The 22,334-nt window shown below is 44.9% G+C and overlaps 1 protein-coding gene and 1 long non-coding RNA gene across 40 annotated transcripts in view; one reads left to right on the forward strand and one right to left on the reverse strand.

Moving 5' to 3' along the window:
• The window catches only part of MEF2C (myocyte enhancer factor 2C), a 176,004-nt gene extending 154,654 nt beyond the window's left edge, over positions 1 to 21,350 (reverse strand). For 14 of the 34 annotated variants that reach the window (XM_070056431.1, XM_070056420.1, XM_070056432.1 and 11 more), the window contains exons 1-2: positions 21,110 to 21,350; positions 5,601 to 5,700 (exon numbers count right to left, since the gene is read on the reverse strand). The gene's annotated coding sequence lies outside the window, so the exon portion shown is untranslated. Of the gene's footprint in view, positions 1 to 1,430; positions 1,664 to 5,600; positions 5,701 to 21,109 lie in introns of those variants that run through there. The other 20 variants (XM_070056440.1, XM_070056425.1, XM_070056409.1 and 17 more) reach the window with 4 other exon arrangements.
• On the forward strand, positions 1,532 to 21,282 carry LOC103349544 (uncharacterized). Of its 6 annotated transcripts, none has more exons than XR_011381915.1 (4): positions 1,532 to 1,687; positions 8,706 to 8,769; positions 9,436 to 9,519; positions 11,905 to 21,282. It is a non-coding gene; the product is annotated as an uncharacterized lncRNA (long non-coding RNA). The 6 variants fall into 6 exon arrangements; XR_011381914.1 differs by having other exon boundaries at positions 1,550 to 1,687; positions 10,304 to 21,282; XR_011381911.1 differs by lacking the exon at positions 1,532 to 1,687 and adding an exon at positions 3,116 to 7,601 and having other exon boundaries at positions 10,304 to 21,282.
• Positions 21,351 to 22,334: the final 984 nt, after the last annotated feature.

Below are 22,334 nucleotides of genomic sequence, written 5' to 3' on the forward strand. Positions count from 1 at the left end.
TTATTGTAAAAATTAAGTAAGACACTTTAGTTTCAAATTGGAGATTGTTATTCTATTTCAAGCTGAAATGGGTATCACTACGGGGTTCACAGGTGGCCCCATTTCCACGTCCTCCCTAGTCTCTCGGGATTGGCATTATTGTACTCCACATAAACATCTCCCCTCTGCAACCACAATTCCATTGCAAGGTGTACGGGGATAGTGAGGCGGCTGGAGTTTCTTCCACAGCACTTAGAAAATATCTGCCGTCATAAGCATTTCAGAAGGCAGCTACCATTGGAGTTAGTATCAGAGTCACAATAGTGAACAGCACTCGGTGTCAAGGCTGTTCTCTCAGGACCACTTCGGGAGCTGGCAGAGCGCCCGACCTGGCTTATTAGACTGCCAGCATTTAAAATATTTTCTACAAAAGAAATGCATCCCTAAAACGCTAAGAAAAAGAGGCTTTCCCCCAGGAACAATGACCGCCGGACCTGGAACAGTCGGAAAGGATCCTGACACAAAATTTCCCTTAAAGAATCAATAGCCACTTTCTGCGAGGGGAACAGCATCAGCCATACACTTAAGTGCTTGCATAATATTTCATAACACAATAAACAAGATGCCGTGGCCATGCAGATACTTCCTTTGTGCCAAACTTTATCACGGAGTTTGGTAACTTTCATCCAAAGTCCATGCAGAAGGCAATCTACGTGACTTCACCTCGTTTGCTTTTGAGCAGCTTATGTGGTCGGCTGGACCTAAGCACTAAGACAATCCCTGAAGCCTGAACAGGAACTGGGAGAGGCAGGCGACCAGGGCAGGGGCACTACTCTTCCGTGCACGCCGGCGGAGAAGCCCTCTGCCCGGCCAGCGCCTGCAGAGGGAGGGAGGTGCACCTGGGTGGGAGCCCGGACAGGCAGCCGTGCAGCAGCTTAAACTAATCCTGGGAATTAGTGGCTCACGGCAGCACCCAGGGCGCACCGGGGTCTCGGGGGGAGCACCCCGGGGGCGCATCTCCCACCGTGAACTCGCCCCGGAGTCTCCAAGGTCACAGAACCTTCTGCGAAACAGTGATATCCACCATATCCGACATGCTCATGACGTGAACTAACTTCATGAAACTTTAAACACACTGGGGTGACAGGAACGAGGCTGGAGTGACTTGCGTAGCGGATGGCAAGAACGCACACGACTCCCTCAAAAGTTACTTCCAGCACCAGACAAGGAAATCACGCAATCTACAGCAAAGAAGGCACCACGAGCCTCAACTTCAGCCTCCACGAATAAATAAATAAATAAAAAACCACACACGCGCGCACACACACACACACACACACACCCAAAACACAAAAAGGGAGACGGACCCAGGGCGGTGGGCTGAGGGATGCGGATTTCAGAGACAACACCCGGCTCTCTGCATTTCCTGGAGAAACGTCAGAGGTACTTACATGAAGGAAACCCCGATCGGATTAGTCCTTGGGATATTTTCCTTTCTTAAGAAAGAGAGAGAGGGGGGAAATAAAACAACAGTGATCGTTACTTCGTCCAGCCTGGAAGCGCCGCTCCACCTGATTCCAACACGCAGTGCCGGCGACCCACACAGCCAGAACCCTCAGAGTCAATCCAATAGCAGCCCGAAGATGTCCGGGTGCACGCGGGTGCTCCAGCGTCTGTGACTGCGAGCGAGCCGAGGGCTGGAGACGAGGTGTGCGCGGGGGCGCGCCGGCGGGGGCGCGCGCGGCGGGCGGGCGGGGGGCGGCGCGCGCGGGGGGCGCGCGGCGGCGCGCGCGGAGGAGGAGGAGGAGAGACTGGAGAGGCAGGCAGCAGCAGGAGGAGGAGGAGGAGGAGGAGGAGGGGAAAGTGGCGCTCGCAGGCCGGCCGGGTTAAAAGTAAGCAGGCGCGTCCAGAAAACTGCGTCCAGGAAGGAAGTGACAGAAGCCGGAGGGGGAGAGGAGCGCGGCTCGCAGCCTTGGAAACATCGCGTAACGAGGCGGGGGTGCTGGCGGGGAGGGTCCCGGGAGGGGGCGCACACGCAGCTCGCGTCCTGAGGAGCCGCCCGGGCCCCGCCGCGTCCTGTCCTTGCACGGGTGCCCTGCGCGTCCCTCTCCAGCCGCCGCTCCCAAGTCCTCGCCGTTGCGGGAGGGAGGCGGCACCAGACCTCGCAGCGTTTTAATAAAACAAACATCCAGCAGCTCACAGCTCAGCCCTCCAGTCTCAACTAGATTGATAAATTACTCCACTACACTACTTTAATTATGTATATGGTATGCAGAATAAATCACTGAACATCAGAACCTCAATCAAGCACTTTTAAATGATAATTGCATCTTGGTGAATCAATCTTCCCATTCCTGACATTTTGCTAATTTTAGTTGTACGGCGGGGTAATGGCACATGCCATACGCAAACCTAATGACAATTCTGTATTGCACGAGCGGGAAGCCGACGCGGCGCGCGGCGGCTCCAGGGCCCACTCTCCCTGCGGCGCCGTGGCCGGGGTCCCCGGGGACCCGGGCGAGAGCCCTCCGCGAGTCGGATCTTTGCTTTGGCCAATGGGAGCACGGCCCTGCTCGGGGCTCTGCTGACTTTTCCCCGCGTTGGACACGCGGGAGCAGCCTGGGTCTGGCCCCGGCCCGCGCGCGCCGCTGTTCCTTGCGCGTCCAAGCCACAGTCCGGGCCGCCCCGACCCCAGAGCGCGCGGTCTGCGGCCCTGAGACCTCGGCAGGGCCCGCCAGGAGCGCAAAGTTTCTGGACAGTTAGGAATCACCAGGATTTGAAATCTCGACTTCGCCGCGGGGCCGTGAACTTTCCCATCGCTTTGGAAATCCCGGAGCGAGGCTGCGGCTCGCTCGCGGGTCCCTCCCCGCCGCCCCGTCCCTCGCACACCTCGCTGGACGGGATCCAGGTCATCAACATGTAAAGCGAACCAACTTCCCAAATGCATTAGGCTATCCTAGCCGATAGCTGATGACTTCACTTATCCTGAAGAGTTTCAGCTGTACAGGAAACAGAACCAGAGACTGATAAAGGAGACTTGTGTAGGTGGAAGGCCATAAACACTTCGCCTTATGCCCTACTCTCCCCACCCACTCACTCCCACCACTCCCACCATCTCCCCCCCCCCCCACCACCACTACCAAAAAAAAGAAGCTAATATCCAAAATGTAGAAAAGGCTGCACAGGACCCGGCACCTCGCTGCCCCAGCCAAATACACCACACCCAAGAAAACCAAAGATAGAACACATCCTAGCCAGGATGCAAATCCTGAAGACAAGATCGCAGGCTGGAGGGACCACGGGTCATAGAAAACGCTGACACTAAATTAAAGTTGTTTAATACTGCAAAAGGAAGAAGGGAGAACTCTGACCGGGATAGGAGAGCGTCGGATGCACAAGAGTAGACAATAGGAGCATACTAAAGTACCTAGCTAATTAAAGATACCCCCTCCCTTTATAAACATTCGGGGCTGGGTGCATTTCCCTGTGGCTTCCTCAGCCTGCCTCCAGACAGGGTGTCAACGCCACCTGCTTCCTGGCAGGGCCTATGGGCCTGCAGAGCTTCTCAGTGGAGTGGGCCAGCGTTTGCGCCGAGGCCCAACAGCTATGGGGACTCCTGTGCTCTTGTCATAGGAAACCATGGCATGGATTGAAACCCATCTCCACTGGGCGCACTTCCGGCAGATCAGCCTCCATAATGCACCTGCCTGGTTGTCAGGTGGGGAGGAGGCTGTTAGCATGATTTCATTTTCATAATATGGCAGAGAACATCTAGACCAGGTTTTCACTCGGGTACAACTTACTGAAAAATAAAAAAAACTGCTTAAAGGCATATAGGCATTTTGAATACTGAGATGTGTATGTATGGTGGTAAGAGTGAAATTAATTTTAATTTTTTCAAGATTCACAAAGTTCCTGACAAAGCAAGCCGCTTGAAGAGCCATGTGAGCTTAGTGCCATAATGCCTGAAATTGATGTAATGAATTGTAACAGCCTGTTTGACATGAGCAAAGGGACTTAGCCAATGCATTTCAAGTGCCTTTTCTCATGGATTATAGAGGGTATTTCTATTTACCACTTAGTTTGAGATTGGTTTTCCTTCTAAAAGAAATGTTTCATTTTACCTTTTTCATATTTTAAAGTATTATTTGATAATAAACATAAGAAACCTATGATTATCAATGATAGTGCGAATATGCAGAACTCCACACTGTGGTTAATTTGAAAATAATTTGGATCTGGAATGTATCACAGTTGGCTTTTTGAAATAAAAGACCCCCCCAGCAGATCTAGCTTCTAATTATGTGTGGCCTAAGTTAATGTTAGCATTAGTTTCCTTCCCATAGCCTTTATAGTTGAAGCGGAACAGAGGAGGTTATGCAGAAATGCATACTAGAAACTCACCTGAAATTTAAAATTATTCATATGTAATCCACAAATTGGTTCATCCAGAATGTGCTTTGTATTCTCCTTTAAATACCTCTGGCTGTTCACTACCAAAGTCATTCTGATCTTTTACCACTTACTGGTACTTGGCTAAAATCAGAATATTTTCCCAGGTAGGGAGCAAGCTTGTAGTAGGCATTAGGAGACCTGGATTCCCTAACAGTCTTACTAATAGAAGTATGTTTTCTAGAATTCAGTTAGCTTATATACTGAATGACTGCTCCAACCTAATCCACTTCTGTGATTGGGGGAAAAAAATGCCTTCTATCTTTGAAATCAATTGGAAGCTAGGGGTCTATGCAGTTAATTAAAAGGTGACACTTCCTTTGTGAGAAAATGATGTCAGGCTGATGGGCTATTAAATCAGCTGGTTTTTGGTCTAATCACCAAACATTGCCTTCATTAAATGATCATCATGAGTGCCTTCTTATAAATGTAAATATACACTAAATATTTCCTCCTCCCCCCCAGAAGGATTATGGTTAGTAATGTATTTAATTAAAGTGCCACAGAAGTCGGAGAGCACAATCCTTGGAATTTTGACCCCAGGGAAAGCTCATATTCGGGTTTCTGCTCAGTCGCTTGCTGTCCTCCCACACGCTCCTCTCTTCACTACTTCCCTACATTAAAGCAGCAGTCTCCTAAAGCCCTGTGCACTGGCTCTGCCTGCTTTTAAGCCTGGCCCACGCTGGGTGTAGCTCTTGAAGTGAGCTTTAAAAAATTATTTTAAAGTGAGCTGGGGCGGTTGCCACAGCAACCCACCCTGAGATGAAGAAAGGCTATAGATTAGTCCACCCCTCGAGATTATTCCACTGTGTGGTATTTGTTCTTCAGCCAGCATACCTTGCACACAAGCATGATAATGGAACATGGAAGTTCAGAAAAATCTCAAAACTACCAAGGTACACATTCTAACAGCATTAAGTATATTTTAATCTCTTTGTAGTTATACTGTAGATGATCTGTATGACTTCCTGTGAGATGGATTAATTGCAAAAGACACTCACAAAGGCAGGCCCTGAGAGCTGCTGGGAGCTTTGAGCATATAGGGGATGGCGATTTAACTCTTTAGCACTACATTTCCTGTTGGTACCGTGTAGCCACCTAAGGAAAGGCGCTCGGCAGCCTTACCCGCGTGGTTACTTGGTGGGAGAAGATGAAACAAAAACACTCACCACGTGCACTTTTTTTTAACCATCACCATCACTTGGCTTCCATTCTTTATTTCATCTCTTCATAGAAGTTACTTCACAGTTTGCACCTCTTCTTTGGCACCTTAAAATGTGGAAGTACAAAAAAGCAGACATATGAATGTTTAAAGCTGACATGGAAGTACATTCAAATAGATTGATGCCTAAAACTTCTTACCTAAAGCAGCGTGAATGCTGATTTTTAAACCACTGTGTTTGGGATAGAAAGGAACTAAAATGAGCCATTGTGATACTTTTAATCTTTAATATAAGCAGAACCAAATACCCAAGTTTCAAGAATGCACTATGTGCAGCTTTTGCTCAAATAGCATAGGCAGCATATAGACTGTTTGTGATTGAGAATCTGTAATGTAGAAAGGACTCGCTATTTCTAGGAAAAATCTAATCATACCTTTTTATCTCATTTCTAAAGATCCTAGGTTGGTTTATTTTTTCTTTTTTTTTCCTTTTTTTTTTTTTTTTTTTTTTTTTACCTTTAACTTTACATTAGATGAATTACAGAGAGGGAGGTCAAAGCCATCACGAGCTAACATGATAGGGCACATTGGGCAGTGTTCGCAACGTGGGTGTGGCTGCTCTATGGACTGCTTCTGTCTGTAGCCTACAGGCCAACTGCTAACCATACGGATTCAGTGCCGTTTTCAAATTCTGTTACCACTGACACCTTGACCTTCCAGCAGTGTTGAACCTTACTGAGCAGACGAATGCCCAGGGTTTCCGGGTCAGCTTTCCACTAGTGTTCCACACACACCAGCCCGCCTTTGGCTTCTGGTTGGAACCAGTCCCAGAAAGAGAACCAGCCATGAACCTATCAGAACCTGATGGGCAGTGTCCATTTTCTCCTGTGTGTCATAGTCCAGAGTCATTTAAAAAGCTCTGGATAGGGGTTGCTTCACAATCGAGGAGAAGGAAGAGTTTTGGCCAGTTTCATTTGAAGGGTGTTGGAGCCTGCTAGGCTGAGGTCCACGGTAGTTTGAACTTGGCCTGGTAGTCAGGAGCAGGCTGAGTGGCCAGTCCCCCTTCTTCCACTTGTGCTCGGTTTTGCTATTATGCACCGGGCTTCATGCTACACATCTCCCAGTGCCTTTTCGCCTTCCGGGAAGGCAATCTTTGTGAAATCATGTCTGAGATATACATTAAGCCTTTTCAACACGCCATTGCAAATGATGATACATTTCTTCCTTGGCTGGTATCAGTGTGTCCAAAAATGGCTCTATCGGTCATTGGCTGGCGTGTGTGACTACCTCCAGAGTCTCACACGCGTGGCCAGCTTCCGTGGGACTTCACCACGACTTCCCAGTTTGTTAAATCTGCATCGGAATGCTCCTTCTATCCCGATTCTTAAAACGCCAGACACCCTCAATTCAAGGAATGGGTGTCGCCCTTTCTCCTGTTCACCGTTTCTCCTAGAGACCTGTGCCCTTCCGTTTTTAAAAACCTGTACTCGGGGTCGGCAGTAGGGGTTAAAAACCTCATCCAGCGCTTTGGTGTCCACTTTTTGTTTGGGCAGCACGGGCCGGTGGGATTCGGGCGGGACGGCCCCTGAGGGTCCCGGGCGGGAGCAGAACAACTCTGATGGCAGCGGCCCCGGGCGCTGAGCTCCCGGAGACCGGCTACAGGGATCCCTCGGGCCGCTTGGCGCTGCGAGCTTTTCCGCGCCGCTGGCGGGGCGTTCCGGAGGCGCCGCGGCCACAGCGCCACCCAGTTCCCGCGATCCTCCCCTCAACCGCCCAGATCACTCAGCTCTCCGCAAGCCACTGCCTCCCCACCACCCACTCTGCTCGGGGAGAGGGAACTGAGGGGGTTGGGGCTGCCGGCCCTGGAGCGCTTCTGGGGCTCGGAGCCTGCCTGCCCGCCGGCGGGGACAAATGCACCACGTGCGTACGCCCTGGGCGAGCACCGGTCCTGGTGCGCCGAGCTGCACGGGGTGTCCCAGCTTGGGGGGCGGCTATCGGTGGCTTATCGGTAAAGAGGGCTTGTGGGGAGACCTGGTAAAAAGAGGAGGCTGCCACGGCGGTGGGTGGGCTTAGGCAATGGGCAGTGGCGGTGCCGGGGGAGGGGTCCTGCTCCTCTGGGGCTGGGAATCCCAGGAACGTTTCCTATAGGTTGGCAAAAGACGATCCCCAAGAGCTGGGACTGAGTTCCGAGCGACCTGCGTGAGCGAAAGTGGCCAAGTGTAGCAAACCCAGCCGTGCACGGAACAGAAAGCGCTAGCACGCGGTCCACGGTCCACCGCCCCGGGCGCGCTGACTGCCCAACGCACCCAGGGCGATTTGCAAGCCTGGGGTGGAGCCGCTGCCCTAGTCCCGCCCAGCCCGCTGGAAGGGTTTTTACCTGACCAATAGGAAAGGAGGCGCCCAGAACTGGATTTCAAGGCCCAAGCTCTGTGGCTCTGCAGAATTAATCTTAAAAACCGAGAGCTAATTGCCAGCTCTTGGAGTTGATCTTCCTGGGGGTGTATGTACATGCAAGTCTTGGCTAGGGAAAGGCCGCAAAGCAGAACAAAGTACAAAAGTGTACCCTGCTTATGCTGGAATGCGCATGCCAGCGCTGTCCTTTGATCTGGCTGTGGAATTGTCCCCTGCGTGGAGGGAAGATCTAAGCTTCCAAGGCATCCTAGGGCATCTGGTTCCCCTGTTCTTGAAACTCTAATCTGCTTACCAGTATGGTAGGTGCTATCTACATGTGGCTATTTAAGTTCCTGAATATGAAATAAAACTACAAATTCAGTTCCCCGTTCCTCCAGCCTCAAGGGCTGAGTAGCCACAAGCGGCTGCCTTACCCAGCAGCGGGATGCTGCTGTCTCCGTCACGGCGGGAGAGCTCTACTGGTGATGCTGCTATAGAGTTTTAAATAAATGTTGGGTTTAAAAAATGAGAAAGAGAAATGAATTGCATTATGACTGATGCCAGCCAGATTTTCCGACACGGTGGGTATTTCTGTAACTTGGCACTATTTGGGTGGAGAGTTACCAGGTCAGAATTGCCAAAATTTTCTGCTGAGAGACATCTTGGGGAACACCTTACACCAGGACCTCCTATTTATCTATCTATTTATTTATTCACACAGGGAAGAGAAGTCAGGCCCGGAGAAGTTCAGGAACACCCAGAAGCCGCTGTCCTGCATTCGGAAGGTAGATTTCCTGATAAGGTCCAGAACAGTGCAAGCTGAGACCAGGGCACCCGGCCTGTGGTGTCTCAGCATTAACCTCTGTAGAAAGGTGAACCGACAGAGGATTTTAGAGGGGAGTCCCCTTCTACAAATGTTTAGCTTAGTGCTAAGCTTTCCTGCAGGAAGAAATCCCATTTAAGAAAAAGTAAGGTGCTTGGAGAATGATACTGTCTCCCATACTATTGGTGCTGTCAGACATCCATATAATACCTTTCCAAAGAGACTATTTGGGATAACGCCATACTTCTACCGAGAAAAGTCCTGAGGAATTGGGATTATCCTTGTAAAACAAGAGCTAAAAAGCAGCCTTAAGACTAGGAAGGACCAGTGTTAGCATGAGGAGAGAATTGTTGGTGCGGGCTAGAATTCCTCAAATTCACAAACATCTTCAGGTACCTTGATGATGTCATCACGAGGGTGGTATGCAGCTAGAAATGGTAATAACACAAACAGAACTTAACTGCAAATTATACTGAGACATACAGAACAACAAAAAATATATCATGAAAATGAAGACAAAGCATACACTTTCTAACTTCTAACAGCTTCTGTTTTGCAGGTTTGTCTTCTATATTTTCCTATTGTTAATTGGAGATGAAATGTCAGTATTAATTCCGCCCTCTTATAGGAATGAGCTTTTAACTTAACCCTTCATGAATGGCCCCTGAGTGTTGAGTATCCATGATGAGAAATGACTTCAATAATAACAACGGTATGTTTCTAAAAGCTTGGTCTTGTTCAGAACTGATCCCTATTAGAATTATGCTTTTTATTTCTCATTGATTTACTGTTTGCACATGGTTTGTGGTAGAAAGGTTTCCCACTCTCCCCGAAATGCAGTGCCCCAAGAGAAAAATGTTTGGGTTCTGCAGGTGCTGGCCAGCTTGGGAGAAGGCCTCTGGCTCTCCCTGGCTGACCACTGCAAAGGCCAGTCCTGCAACCAAAAGCTGGCTGTTCTGCTAAAGCTGGCTGCCCGGTTGCACAGAAACCGGGTGATTGATTGTGCACAGGTTCAGTGCCTTGCTGGCCCTTACTTCCTCAATCTGTGAACTGGAGCCATCATGTGCTCCCCCCAAAACTGTGTTAGGAGGACTAAACGCAACCTTCCCCAAACTGCCAGGAAAACCGTTCTTAATCGTAGGCAAGGAATGTCCACGTCTATACATGTGGCCATCCCGGAGCAAGAAGTAGGTCATCGGAGAGGTGGGAATTGTTTCAGGAGGAGAACTGTTCTGAAGTTTGTTCTTTGGAGAGCCAAAACCTCATGGGCGTGGGGCCTAAATTTCCCCGTTGTCGTGGGTGTGGTGCCGCTGGGTGCTTTCAGGCCGCCTTTGTCTCTTTTGCTCCCTTTGGAAGGGATATTTCCTTCTACTCGTTAGCTGGTTGGTTGCTAAAAAGGCCCTGGAAACTCCAAGTGCATCCTCTTTTCACCCTGGTTGACCTTTGGAATGCTGTTGTCAGCCAAGAAGACATTGATATCTTCTGTCTCCTGCTAGCTTGAATTCCTTAGGGCAGAGCCTGCTCGGATCGTCTCCTGATGTCATTCCAAATGTCGGATGGCCATCTATGGCAACTGGACTGGCAGGGGCCTGCTGGAAGGGGCAGCCCCAGGAATGCCTGCTGCAGCATTCCGTTCAAGAAAGACCTAGAAGGAGTTCTCTGAGGCCGCAGGGGCAGCATTTGCAGCTGTGTCTAGGGGCCGGTGCCACTTCTTGGGAAATGGAAGCCATCGTGTTTTTGCATTTTTTGATTTTAGATCTTCAGTCTAACGCTCTCCCAACTGAGCTATTTCGGCTAGCATTTTTTGATTTTAATACGCTGCCACTTGGGAGGTTATGAGTCCCACTGACTTCATGATTGGTTTAAATATGTATTATGGGGGAGGGACTCAGAATGTTAATAAAAATGTTTAACGTATTCACGCTGATACTTCTTATGAAGAACACTAAATCAAAGGATCTAGAAAGAAGTGAAGGAAGCTTCCACAGGAAAAAATGTAACTTGTTTCCTCTACGCTTCAATGAGAGGTTAAAACATCATTTTTAACCATTATTAATCATTTTATTTATAACCCCAAATTTTGAACCCAATAAAAGAAAGTTTCTTTTCTTGAAGGCAATATTGTGTATAGATTACTGTACTTTCAGTACATCACAGTTTTATATCGATTTAGAAACAAGGAGGTGCTGGTGTTGTGGAGCAGCAGGTTAAGCCGCTACCTGTAACAGCAGCATCCCATATAGGTGTGGATTCGTATCCTCTCTGTCCCACTTCTGATCCAGCTCCTTGCTAATGCACCTGGGAAAGCAACGAAAGATGGCCCAAGGGCTTGGCCTCATGCCACCCACATGGGAGACTCTGATGGAGTTCCTGCCTCTTGGCTTCAGCCTGTCCCGGCCCTGGCTGTTATGGACATTTGGAAAATTAACCAGCAAATGAAAGATATCTCTCTCTCTCCCTGTAACTCTGCCTTTTAGATAAATAAATAGATACTTTCTAAAAGTAGATTTAAAAACAAGGAGATACATTATTAAACCCATATTCTAATTTGCTAGGATGGGAGAGAATTTTCATAGTTTCAGATGGAATTTGTGTAAATTACTTTGGAATATGGTGAGAATTAAAAGTAAAACACAATAAAACTTTTAAACTAAAGTCAGTGATTAAAACCATATTGTGGGGGCCGGTGCTGTGTCATAGTGGGTAAAGCTGCCGCCTGCAGTGCCAGGATCCCATATGGGCACCAGTTCTAGTCCCAGCTGCTCCACTTTTGATCCAGCTCTGTGCTATGGCCTGGGAAAGCAGTAGAAGATGGCCCAAGAGGTTGGGCCCCTGCACCCGTGTGGGAGACCCAGAAGAAGCTCCTGGCTCCTGGTTTCGGATCAGCACAGCTCCGGCCATTGCGGCCAGTTGGGGAGTGAACCAGCAGATCGAAGATCCCCCCCCCCCCCATTTCTATGTAACTCTTTTAGATAAATAAATCTAAAAAAAATATTGTTGGGGCTGGCGCTGTGGCGTAGCTTAAAGCTGCTGCCTGCAGCACCAGCATCCCATATGGGCACAAATTTGAGTCCCAGCTGCTCTGTTTCTGATCCAGCTCTCTGCTATGGCCTGGGGAAGCAGTAGAAGATGGCCCAAGTGCTTGGGCCCTTGTTCCCATGTAGGAGACCTGGAAGAAGCTCCTGGCTACTGGCTTCAGATCCGCACAGCTCTGGTCCTTGTGTCCATCTGGAGAGTGAACCAGCGAATGGAAGACCCCCCCCCCCCTCGCCTCTGCCTCTCTTTAACTCTGCCTTTCAAATACATAAATAAATCTTAAAGTTTCACTAACACATTCTTTGTGTCAAATACATAAAAAAAAACCTACTTTCCTATGGACCATTATTATTTATTTTTTCACTAAATTTGCAGTGAAATTTTTTCAAATCAATAATATTCATAAAACAATGATGTTTAGAACATGTGTGCAAAAATAATACCGTATTAGTAAAATGTAGGTTGCAGTAAATATGTTCAAAGTGTCTAACACTAAATGCCACTAGATATTTGTCAGACTCTAGTAATTGATTTGTAAACCTTATTTCTTCTTGTTCAAATAGTAACCTTTTAGACAAGTACTATTTCCATTTTACATATTTTAAAAACTGAAGCTAACCGATGACATGACCTCCCCAGGGCTCCCTAGCTCCTAAGAGCCAGACAATGGACGTGCGATGGGGAGTGTGTGTTTCCAGCATCCTCCCTCAGGTATCTGTTATAGTGCGTCCTGAAACTCTTAACTTTTGCTCACTTAGAGGGATGAGAACAGGAGAAGTTATAATCCAGATTTTTCCCACCAGATAAAAATTCAGAAATACAAATCTAAACGCATGCTGTCCCTCTCCCATGTAGGTACTGTAAGAGTCTATTTACTTACGCAGAGCTACTGTCTTTCCTCCTGTCTATGTAAAAATTACCCTTAGGAGTTTGCCAGCCTGTCTTAAGAATGGTTTCATTGTAGGCAAATCATTGTTAAGGAGGAATTTATTGCCAAAAGTAAATCCAAACCAAATGTGGTGAACAGGATTAAAACAGATTTGATTACAAAGCATCAGATGAATTGATATTTGTGAATCTGTCTTGTTCTTTCTGACTCTGTCTCTCAAAAAATTATAAAAAAAAATAAAATAAAAAGGGTGCAACAGGCAGGAAAGGACCCATCAGAAATCTTGAGATGGAATTCGGGCTCAGGCACTCAATGACCATTTGACCTTCATGTTCTGAATGTTATTTTCATAAAACAGGGAAGGTGGCAAGACTTACCCATGGTGATTCAATGAGAGAAAGATGTGAAATTGTACTTCTGTTGCCACATAGTGCCTGGTGTGTAGAAACTGCTTTTTAAATGATAGACAGCTATATATTAGTTCTATTTCATAGTCCTGAAAAACCTCTCAAAGACATAGCTACCTAAGGATATTTTAGAAGTTTTTCCATCAGTTCTCATGCATCAGAGAAGTTTTGGTTTCATAATACTATATTTGATATTTAAAGTAAGTATAAACATATTTATGATAGTATAAGGATTAAGTTGGTGTATATTATACCAAGAAATCTTACATTTTCTGATTTTTAATTTATATTATCCTTGTCAGTGTTTCAGAAGATGTTCCCAGAGCATCTCTCTCTCTCTCTCTCTCTCTCTATGTTAAATTGGATTGGACCAGTGTTAAGAACGAAATTATATATCCATTTGCCCAGAATCAGGTTCGAAGATTTCATTTTTTAGTTACATCAGATATGTCCTAAATTGCTTATTGATTACACAACCTTACACTTAAATTTAAGGAAACTTAGCATAAGTATGTAGAGCTATGGCTTCCTCATAAGCCCAAGTTTTTAACTCTTTATAGCAGTGCTGTCGTCCGCGTGGCGTAGGCAGAGCTGGGCCCTCGCTGGAGTTGGTCTTTGTGCCACTCCCTCCCCTCTACTCACCTTCAAGAGCCCTCCTTTCATTTTGGCATCCTCCACTCCCGGGCAGCAATTTGTAAAATCAATAGCAGCTCCTTTGGGAGTGCCTCCACCTCCTCCCCCTCCCGGCCCATGCTCTGTTAGAGAAGCTGGCCTCATGTCCCAGCTGTCTCATGCAGGACACGGTATCAACGTGTCTCTCTTTTAATTGTCTCTCATCAAAAGTTCTCTAAAAAGACTTCAGAATCCAGAGGAGTATCTATGTCCACCAACCCCCTGCTGGGTTGGTCCCAGATTTGAGGGAGAACTCCCAGCAGGTCTCAGGTCCCTCCCAAGAGCTGCCACCCAGTTGCCCCCTGGGAGGTAAGCCTAGCTCTTACTGGAAGACATTTGATTACTTTTCATGGTGTGACACTGGGAGATGAGCTATCAGAAAATATCACGATGCTCCTTGAAATTCTACATGCTTTTCCCATAGATACTGCGCATTTTTGTACTTACAGCCCTGGTCTCTTTTTCTGTTCTGTCTGCAGAGAGGCATGCAGTCATCAAATGGCCTTTGTGCCATGGCCGCCCTGTTGTCACTCACATGGACTGTACACTCCCATCCGGCCCCTCAAAGCCACCAGAGTTAAAATTCCTGATTATTTCTCCCGAATGTCTTGAAGTGGTAATTAGAGCCCTGGGAAGAGAGTGTGTGCTGGGAAGAACCTGGAAGGGCTGGGGAGAGGTGTAGGGTGGGAGGGCCCAGTTCCTTCTGCCCCTCTTCTCTTCTTCAGGATCATAGAGAAAGCATCTCTCAGTGCGCAAAGGCAACATTGCCCAGCTCGCTAGGAGGACGGCCCTTAGCCTCTAGGTACGGAGCACCCGAGAGTTCCATGGAATGACTTTAGATCCTTCTGGAGAGACTGTAAAGTGGAGATACAGGCATCTAAGTGAAAGATTCGAATGCTGCTTAAGAAACGTTCTACAGCTTTCTTGTTCCTTTGGACAGGTTTTTTGTTTTTTTTGTTTGTTTGTTTGTTTTGACAGAGTGGACAGAGAGAAAGACAGAGGGAAAGGTCTTCCTTTGCCATTGGCTCACCCTCCAATGGCTGCCGCGGCTGGTGCACCGCGCTGATCCGAAGGCAGGAGCCAGGTGCTTCTCCTGGTCTCCCATGGGGTGCAGAGACCCAAGCACTTGGGCCATCCTCCACTGCACTCCCTGGCCACAGCAGAGAGCTGGCCTGGAAGAGGGGCAACCGGGACAGAATCCGGTGTCCCGACTGGGACTAGAACCCGGTGTGCTGGCGCCGCAAGGTGGAGGATTAGCCTAGTGAGCCGCGGTGCCGGCCCTTTGGGCCGTTTTTAGCAAGAGTTAAGTGGCTAATCAATATATTTACTTCCTCCTTTTCCATTCCTTCCCTGCCCCTTACCTCCCTCTCCCCTTCCTACCCTACCCCTCCTTTTCCTCCTTTCCTTCATCTTTTCTGCTTGATCTCCTTATTTGCAGTGGTAAATTTTTTGATTATCATCGTAAAGCCATATACATCCACACAGCCGACTATTAAATGAATGAGGGTTTTTTTTTTCCTCTTTGGAAAGTTACATTTTCTGTTTAAGAACCACAGGATATTATCAATACTATGTTTCTATCTGAATCACCTCAAACGAGCTTGCTTCCAGCAATTGATAAGTGCCACAGATAATACAGTCATAGGAGAGTTTCTGTAATTGTTTTTATTATTAATCACTCTAATCAGAGTTCAGTGATGATTAGCTCCCTACAAGCACGGTCTGTGCTGGTGGTGTTTATCTAGAATCTATGAAGGATCTATGCTCATCGCTCCACTCGTTCTCACCTGCCCCTTGCAGAACTGCAAGATTCTAGTGTACATAGCCTATGGCCACAAACTAACTCGCCCACAGGAGAATAAAGCCGTGGTCTCCCTCACATTATCACTGGGCTGTAAGCTCTAAGCTTCCCTGGCCAGTGATAATTAACTGAGTACCCTAGAACTTGGTGACTGTTGGCACACATCCTTCTCAGAACGACTGCCTCCTGTGCTTTCTGAAAAACAGCTCCTTGGAAGCACCAGCTCAGGCTGCTTAATCATATTTCAAGCCATGTTTTTAGTGTCTTAAACTCAAGTAGAACTTGACAATGATTTTTGGCATTTTTCTAGTAACCCATTCTTTTTGCCAATCCACTTAAAAATAAGCCAAGTACTTCAGTATCGCAGTGCCTGATGATATCAGACAATATATAAAGAGACACAGAACCTCTACAGCTGCAACCTTCCACTCCCACGTCCCTGAGAACCTGGGGTCCCTCAGTACTGGCTTTCTCGTGTCTGTAGAGCAGGGTTTACTGGTTTACGGCTGTGCCTCTGTATCACTGAGGATGCACGTCAAAATGCAGATTCCTGGGCCTGCCCTTGGGGGCCTCAGCCACATCATCTCGGGCTCCTAAGGTTTTAGTAACAAGCATCTCCACTGTCGTGGGGGAAGGGCAAATGCGAGACCCACAAAGTCCTTGTGACGTCATAAGCTTTCCTTCTCTGGTGTTCATTCCTTTTCTCTCAACTAACTTCAGTAAACTCTATGGAAATTTTAAATTGGTGAGCAACTTTCAACATAGTAAGAATGAGGGTTCAAGATGACCTGAATCTTTCTGTTACCTGTCTTGATTGCAACTGCAAAGGAGAAAAAAAGTTATGCCACACGTACAAAAATTCCCATTATGAGAATGCATGGATTTCAATTTTTTTTCACCACAATAAACTTATCTATTATTTCCATTTTCCACAAACTTTATGAAATATTCTCTTAGCCTCATTTCTAGCAGCCTGGGTGGTGAATTTTTTTAATTATAAAATTTTGTGCCATTATATAAAACAAAAAATATTAGGGCTTAATAATGAACTTGCTATGCATACTGAAAGGTTCAAAGCTGTATGTGTGAATCAGATTTTGAGGTTGAGACGACTTGGAAAAATCCGACCTGCTGGTTGGTCGTATACTGCAAAGTGATTTTTGTTTTGCCACTGACTTCACAGGCCACTCACTGGTGTCAATTTTAATGATTTGGAATGCGAACATGGCGGGCTACTTATAGCACTAGGGAAGGGCGGGGCATGCCAGGACAGACCGGAAGCCACCAGTGAGGACCCGGATTCCTTCTGGGGCCGTTTCACATGGAGCAGAGGAAAGGCCTCCCATTGGAGAACTCTAGCAGCCTTTCCTTCGGTCTGTCCAATACCAAGCAGAAAGTCCCATCCAACAGCAAGAGGCTGAGCCAATTGCTTGCAGCCTCAAAATTACTCAGCTGCGATGACACAGAGGCCACCACCCAGCCCTTCCTGCTCTGCTCTGGGAGTCTTTGGAGGGCGCTCTTAGCTCTAGGGAGACAGCAGTAAAGATCCTTCCAAGGCGGACAAAGGATGATTGCTCCCTGTCGCTGACACCCCTGGAGATGCAGGCCAATGATCCAACTGGCTGAATGTCTTGTGATGTTGTGTGTTTTGCTTTGACACCCCTGTCTTTCACCATGGTTAGACATGGATATTATTTACTGATTATTGTGCTTGTAATGGATTTGCATACTGTATTGCATATTGTTAAATAGTTTGCTGATTAATGACTAATGTTGATTTGGACTAAATGTAATGGAATAAGCAAATACATTTGTAAATTTAGATATATAATTTAGTTGCTAAATGGTGGTGTTAGAACTGTCAATCATTTTAGACCAAATTCCTGGCAAGGAAACCCTGGCACATTTTACACACACACACACACACACACACGCATGCACACACACAAGATAGTTAAATGTTGAATCAGTTATATGAACTGTTTAATACTTTCTGCACTTTGCTATATGTATGCTTATGTTTTGGTAAATTTCATCTTTTTAATTACCCCCTGATCTTTATAGGAAATTCCAACCTGAACTTTTGATTTTTATATTCATCTTCTAATCACACATATTGATACTTTTTTATTTCTACTATTTCATAAACATTCATAAACATTTTCAGTTTGGAAATCCATTTAAATGGCAAACAGAATCTTAAAAAAAGTTTGTACCACACATTTTAAAAATGTGTTTATACTGTTCATTTTTCAGAATTAAACATTTTTATTAGCATATTAAAATTTATTTATCCAAGAAGGTGTTTGGTGCCTGAAACTGGTTTTTAAAAGGGATGTAGCTCACATTAATTTTCCATGGGATCTTCCTTTACTTATGTAGGTTGCTAGTCCCCACATTTAAAATCTAATAGACTCAAAGATCGCGGGATGTGAAGTTGGGAGACACAGGCCCAAGGCTGCATCTACCTCGGCCACCTTGGGCAGATTTCATTTTTATTCTTCAGTTTCATTTTCTTTAAAGTTGGAAGATGATACTTCAAAGCCTTCTTCCCACAACTTACAGATTTTAGGAGCCTAAAATAAGCCGTGATTGAAAGAGATGTGTGGGCATTGTTACTTGGTTGCCAGTTTTTCATGGACACAGACTTGCTCCCCACCTCTGGAAGTTCTTCAAAGGAAATTCACTGCTTGTAGAGGCCAGGAACAGCCATTGAGGAAAATGGGATAATTTAGACAAGGAAGGGAAAGTAAGCCAATGACCAAGGAGGAGTGGTGGGTATAGAAGCGACTTTTTTGTCCACAGCTTCCTTATTTCTATTTGAAAACCTCCTGGCACCAGGTATTACCAACAGGGATGAGTAATATGCAATTTTTATCTTTACTGGGTTGCATTTGGCTCACGGACAGTTGACAGCTGTCAGTCAGGTGTCTGTTCGACGGGGAGATACACATGGAGCTGCCAAACTATTTTTGTTTCTTTAAATACTTTCAAGTAAGCCATTTTAGGTGGAAACTCAGTTGTGCTGAAATTAAGTAGTTTGCTATAAGTAATGGCATTTATTAAAGTTGATTTCTGGAAGAATCAAGATTTTTCCTATGAAAATATAAAGTAAACTGTGTCTTTCAAGTATCTCTCTGAAACAGCAGAATAACTGATTTCCCTCCTTTATAAATAAGCTTTAAGATCTGAAGATGCATTGCAAATAATACTTAAAATGTATACGTTTCAAATTAAAATTTTAGGACAGCTATGAGTCTCTGCTACTTTAAATCAAATGTCTTACTAAGGCTTATTAAAAATAAACAATTTCCATACATTGAGGGCATTGCCATAGGTATTTCTGTGACCTAATATGGAAGATTTATTAGAAAGGACAAACCTATGACTGCAGGTTTACATTTACAGCGTCTTGTCATAATTAGAAGCAAAAATCAGATGTTAGATTAAGTCAATATTCAGGGCACACTTGAAATGATAAAGTCCAAATATTCTGGAATAATTAAAATTTATCTAACATTGCTTTGGATACATTCAGTTACAATTCAGTAATTGACAGTCACAAACAACAGTTTTGCAGAAGCATTTCAATTGGTTTTACTTAGTATTTATGACAAAAAAAGTACCAGTTACAGCCAATAGTAATGCCCATGCAAACTGAGTGATAATTCTGGAGGTGGTTTAACAATGTGTGTTGCTCAGCTTTGCAGTGATTAGTTATCACCTTTAGAAGCAAGTGTTCTGATTCTGTAGTAATATAATATTTAATAGACTAGAAAAATGAGAACCATTTTCAAGTGCAGAGTACATGGTCATTCTTTGAGAGGCTAATGAAGTTCGCTAAAATATTCCATGATTATGCTTACTCAAGTGTCAGAATCGCTATAAAGAGACATGATAAAACATCAAATCAAAATAGTTTGAAGCCATCATATGTACATATATATACTAAATAAAATATATCAAGTATACTCTACATGTAGCAATTTATAATGAAGAATATATTTGGGCCTTGTTAAAAATATAGATTCATTGAAATGGTTGTAGATGATATTTTTTAAAAAAAATAGGTTTTTTTTGGCTAAATGGACTATGTTTTTTGGTATAATTTTTTATAACACAAATATTTCATAATTTTAACCCACAATTAAGCCAGTTTTGGAGTGTGTGATACTTACAAATTTGTGGCATATCCAAATCATGGTTGATTTAAAAAATGGTCTTAGATACAGCGATAATTAATGAAAGTCAGATATATTTTCCCACTATGCAACTATGTATTAAGTGTGTGGATGGGAGATTATTTATGAGTTCACCAGAATAAAACAATTGCCTTATAGCTTGCTAATTTACATTGGTAGAAGCCTTTCTCTTCTTAAGCATCAATTCTACCCCCCACAGTCCAGAAAATTGATTTTATGCATAATAATTTATAGCGTTCTTGATCAATGTATGCTCTTGTGTCTTTTACACTCATCAGGCCATATTGCTTTTGAATATGGAATTTGGTTATTAAAATGGTTTCATATGTTTACTATGTATAGTCCCGAGCTTTGAGCTGCTTGCTTACTTAAATAAATGTTTTCAATTTGCTATAATACAACAATTTGTAGAGAAATGCTGTGAAGCATAGTTAAAAGAATAAGTCCTTGAAATAGAGTCACTTTTTAAAAATATGTCTTAACATGTGGTCCCATTTTTCTATGTTTCACATTAATTAAAATCCTATTCTGAAAAAAAAATTTTTTTTGCCTAAACTTTTGAATCCACAAAATAAAAGCACCAAATATATGTGTACTAATTTTGGAAATCAATGACGTAAAAACATGCTGTAGTACTGTCTTGGTTGTTTAGCCCAAAGTTCTTTTTCTCTAAAGAAACTCTTTGAATAGTAATGAGAAAATGTCACCACTTTGAGTTATTAAATATTCTATGTAATACATGTTTAAAAATGTATCAAAATGAAGTTAATTCCATATTCTCGCTAACCATATTCTTGTAACATGCACACATTTTAAAAAAAAACCAGCACATGGAATCTTTTGAAAGGAGCATGTACCATTTCATGTTTTGATTTTGAAGATTCACTGGAAAATAACATTCAGAAAAGATTGTGAGCGAATTAGATTAAAAAGAGACTAACGTGCTATTCATTAGTCTCATATCATACTCATATGCATTAGTAATAATATCATACTAATATACATTAGTCAGTCTTCCTCTTCCAGATACTGAAGACAGTGATGGAAGAGACCAAGGTTACAAATCTAAGGTATTTCTCGTACAAAACTTTTTTTCAAAAAGCCTAAACCGTTGTCCGAGGGTAGCACTCTGCTGGCTGTACCAGCCAGCCCACGGCTGAGTTAGCTGGCTCTGCCTGCAGTGGTCGCACCGGCTTTGCGAACGGCCGTTTTAGGTACCCTGGTGGTGCCTCTTCCGAGATAACAAAACCAACTTTTAGACATTAAAAAACTACATTTTGGCAATCAAAACTCACCAGTGCCTTTCTGCTTCTCCAGGAAGTTGTACCCGTCAGCACCTGCTGAGGGCTTGGGTGTCCAAACTCTGACAGGTAAAAAAATTCCTGTAGAATAAAGCCAGACCAGCTGGCTTTGAAGAGAAACCCCCCAGTTTGGGCTACGTTTGCCTCCTCTCCTTTTCTATGAAGACGGAGGCTTGGCCCCTCGATCGTCAGGCCGTGAGATGCGTGATCCCTGCGCGCAAGTGTCTGGCAGGCCGAGGTGCACCTGTTTCTGTCACTCTTGGGTAAATTTAGCTGTAAAGGTATCACTGACAACCAGACCTTTGTCAGTGCTGGCAAAAGAACACAGAAGTGCCTCCCTCCCCTCCCCCTCCAGCCCCCTCGGTGGCTCGTTCCAATGGAAAATATCCAATCGGAAGTCTCTCCAAAAAATCATTCCTAAAAAATGAAATTGCTTTCATATGGTATGAAAAAGTGAGTTTCCTCATTTCGCACAGGCTTTAAAATTACATTTCCAAGAATAATCTTGGAACAAGACAAGTTTTTGTTCAATTAATTGTGGCTGGAAACTTTTTAATGGAAACACAGTGCACACTTACTTCACTTCAGGTTATTAAATTGTGTTAAGCGTTAAGAGTGAGGGGCCGTTCTTTGCTGCAGCTCAGTTGTTCTTTTCGATCCGGAGAAATATTAGAAGGTTAAAAAGTATTGCATAGGCGGGATTTCTCAAGCTACCCAAATTAGAAAGCGTGTTGCTCTCAGAGACTGGATGTCAGAATTGTTTGCTCATAGTCCTCAGACTATTGGGCCTTCAGAATGTGGCTGCCACATTTAAAATGGCAGTGAGTGGCTGTGGACACGACTCAATGCTTAGGGTCTGGGTAATGCCTCAGCTGTGTTATCTCGCTCTTCGATCATGGCAAGGACCCTGCCTGTGAATTTTTTTAGATTATTTTCTGTATTGCCAGTTTGAGAATGGAAAATAGGCAGGCAGTGTTCATTGATGCATCGGATACAATCATCGTCCTCAGGATGTATAAAGTCGCCCAAGGTGCCAGGCCCTCCCTCCCGCAGCACACTCAAAGTTTCCACCTTAATAATTCCGATCTCTTCAGTGGAGTGGGAGAGAGTTGTGCCAGGTACCTGCCCTGACGTACTCTTGCTGCTTGCAAGGGTTGGGTGTGATGTGAAGAAGAAATCTGGGTCAAAATAAAGAACGCTCTGTAAAATAAACAAAGTT

This window comes from Oryctolagus cuniculus, chromosome 14 (assembly GCF_964237555.1).
Source record: "Oryctolagus cuniculus chromosome 14, mOryCun1.1, whole genome shotgun sequence".
NCBI lineage: Eukaryota > Metazoa > Chordata > Mammalia > Lagomorpha > Leporidae > Oryctolagus > Oryctolagus cuniculus.